We start from the raw sequence: 3,888 nt of genomic DNA on the forward strand, positions 1-3,888 counted from the left end.
TCCAGCGCTTGCCAAACTGTGGGATGGAGTGTATGTATTATAAGGCTGCACTCCCAGGCCAAACAGGATAGAAACTGTTTAGTATCCTGGGAGCCCTATATACGGAATTTATTACCATCCCCTGGTTTCTGTCACAATATATATATATTAGTTAAATAAAGCAGTTGGCACTACAATAGGTGTTGGTAAGCCACAGGTGCATGTCCCATATAGATAATATAGCTATACGTTACCGTTCCGAGGCCTGGTAAGCAAAAGACAGCACTCAATGTTGAAGTATCAAAAAGTGTATTAGTGATAGCAAAAGTACATTCAGAAGGTAATGTATAACTGTGTGTGTGTATATATATATTTTATTTTCCTTTTCACTGATCATTTTTGAAGCAGCATTCTAGATTCCAATATTTGTGAGACGTACAATAATTTCAACATGGGTTAGAAATTTACCAAAATGGTCTATTATACATTGTACAAACAGGACAGTGAAACTCTCAACATTGAATCTACTGTACATGAAATATACAGTATGAGATGCACTCATGACTATCTTGTCTTTTCGGTAACACTATTGAATATTTAAAGTGTTTCACAATCCTGATGTGAACCACCCAAATATATAAACTTGTAAGTTTAAGCAGTTATTGTCACATTTGTTTGTGAATCCACCTTGTTGTATTTGACCATCACCAAGCACCAAGGAAAACAAAGCTTAAAACAGAAAGAATAATATACCTTTTACGGAGGGGAGCAGTTTAATGACTGAACGGTCTAAGGCAGGGGTGCACAAACTTCTCAAGCTGAGGCCCCCGTGCCGGGAGCTGCAGGGTTTGCCCCCCCTTCCCCTCCTAACATTCGGCATCAAATGACATCACGGGTCACGTGACCCCGCCGCGTCATTTGACGCGTGTTACCATGGTGACACGTGACGTCACATGACCATGCGGCGTCATTTGATGCCGCGTTGCCTGGCAGAGACCAGGTAAGAGAGTTACAGAGGCCTCACGCCTCCCCCAGCATTTAAATTAAATGCCGTGGGGAAGAGCGCGGGACTTCTGTAACCACCGCGCCCCCCCCCCCTAGAGATTCTCGCACACCCCCGGGGGGTGCACCCCCCACTTTGTGCACCGCTGGTATAAGGCAGGAGTGTGCAAGGTTGGGGTGCGCAACATGTTCTAAGGGGGGTGGCATTTAGTGGACATGGGCACATACATAATACCTAGCATTTAATTGCCACGTGATTGGCCTTCGTTTAGCCGTCGTGTGATGGCAAGGGGTGCCGCTTGAGGTCAAAGGGCACCACTAATTACACGTGTAGCCCCCTTTCCCTATGCCTAAGGGAAATACGTGGGCAACTACGCGTGCTGCTGTACCTGCTCACAGGAGGCCTGAACCTCCACTTCTGGGAGCCCGGGGTGAGCTCTATCTCCTTGTGCACAGCATCTCCACCTATGAGGGATCCCAGTGTTGGCGGGACAACCCCTCACAGGAACCAATACAACAGTAGTAAGCAAAACACCACACAAAGTAAATAACTAATGTTTACTGTACACAATACTAAACACACATAACACACAATACTAGGTAACAACAGTATAGTGCAGTAACCCCAACACAGAGTGTTTCCCCCAAAGTACTGAGGGTGCCGTGGCACCAATAACCCCTGGTGTCTGTCTCAGCAATCCCACCCAAATGTGAGGTACTGTAGCGCTACCCCCTGTGAATGTTGGTGCACGTTGGGTACCTGCCTGGGTACTCCAGTACCTTGGGGGGATTCTCTGACTGCTGTAGATGAATGCTTCTAGGGCAGGGTAACCCAAGCTGCAGGAGGGGACTAACTGAGGCAGCTTGGGCTGGGTGGCTGGCTCAGGTAACTGGGAGGGACATCAGGCTGCGGGAGGGCTATAACTCAAACCAGTGGGGGGAGGACAAAGAAACTTCAAACTGGTGGATGGAAAATGCCTCAGGTGAAAAGTTAGGGAAGGAAAGGTTAACTTAAATCATCTTCATATGGCATCTCTTTGCACTAGTGTATCAGAGCCTTTGTCTCAATGCTTGCCCTATGTGTATCAGCCTGCAAATATGAGGAGTGTCAATAGGAAAAGAGAGAGATGAGTTTCATACTGTAGCTCACACAGAATAGGTTGTATGAAATTGTACATCAGTGCACATCACTATCACCTTAAACCAACGTACAAAATGTCTACCGATCTGTTTCACATGTAAAACATTTTTTTAAATCTAATGCATAAAGAAAATGGTGCAGTGCGTCAAAATACACGTTTCTTCGTGTTGATACATTATCCCCTTTATGTTATTATGTTTTATGCTCTAAATTCAAGGACAGCGCCACGTTTCTTGCAAGTTATTTATCATCCCAAACCGATTTCCTTTAGAGTCCTTTTACTTAGCTCACTGTATCTGCAAGCTTAGAACTCAATTCTGTGTACAAGTAATTTATCTCTACAGATCAATGAAAATTCCATGGGGACCTTTGACCACATCACAAAAGTATGACATGTAGCTAAAACACAATGCAGTATATCAATGATTCTGTGTGGAATGAAGAATACCAGAGGTTGTGAATTTATAGGCTCGTGCTGTATCCCGAAACATTCAGATGTAAGACTGAGCCCCATTGTTGCTCATCTCTTGTTAGATAATTATCTCTTTCCTTCAATGTACTGAACACTCATCTTTCAGTCTTACATGTAACCTAAACTGCATGTGCCAGGTGCCAACTATCGGGCAATGAGTTTCATTGATTCTTCTTTCCATTACTGGCTTCTGTAACTATGATTCCTCATCACTACCCCAAACACATCTGAAATTTTCTTTTCCTACTGTAGATTGGATTTGTTGTAGGTTGTGATCCCTTTAAAAAAAGACCAACATGAAGGTACTTCATAGATTAAATTAGCATTATCGTAGATTGTAAACTCCATGCATGACACACCTTTTTCCAAATACATTGTTGCCATCTGTATATGTATTTTCTATCTGTACATATTTATTATATGTATATACTTTTTTATTGATACAAATGACCTCAACCATTCATTGTTAGTGAGTTTCTAGTTTGGATTAAATTACATCAGTTATTCAAATACTGTAATTTTAGATAACATAGCAGCACCTATCACCTGAGATCAGACTCCAAAAGACTGTTCATGGTCACAAGGCTCAACAAAGTATCCGGCCGCTCCTCCTTCTCTTACCGTGCACCCCAAAACTGGAACATACTACCAGAGACTCTTACATCCACCACCAGTTTAAGTTCTTTCAAATCTAAGGCTGTCACACATTTTAATCTGGTCTGTAACTGTTACATACGCCTATAATATATATTATCTTTAACTGTGCATGCAATGTCTTGTACATAATATATACCCTGCTCATTTATGTAACTGTATTTGTAAACATGTATTATTTGTCTTAACTCTGTGCCTAGGACATACTTGAAAACGAGAGGTAACTCTAAATATATTACTTCCTGGTAAAACATTTTATAAATAAATAAATAAATTTCATACAGAACAAGTAACTATGCAAATAGCATGAGCCCAAGAAAGTATGGAATTCAAAACAGTATCTGCACAATAATAAGAAAGTGAGTAAATATTGTACAACAGGAAATTACAAATTATTTGATATACAATACACACTATACTAATGTATTCATATTAGTTTCTGTCTTTCTCTAGGAAGGGGAAGAGAATTTTAGATTTTTTGCTCACTCACCATTAAAACAATTGCTCTATGCCAGAAATACTTCAAGAAATTGTATAATAAAATATGCCATTGCTGTACTGTTATCGGGGTTATCAGAAACGCTATACAGTGATCAAGAAATCATTAGCAATGCGACTAGAATACTAACAGGGAGAGTAT

The sequence above is a fragment of the Ascaphus truei genome, chromosome 3, assembly GCF_040206685.1.
Source record: "Ascaphus truei isolate aAscTru1 chromosome 3, aAscTru1.hap1, whole genome shotgun sequence".
Lineage (NCBI taxonomy): Eukaryota > Metazoa > Chordata > Amphibia > Anura > Ascaphidae > Ascaphus > Ascaphus truei.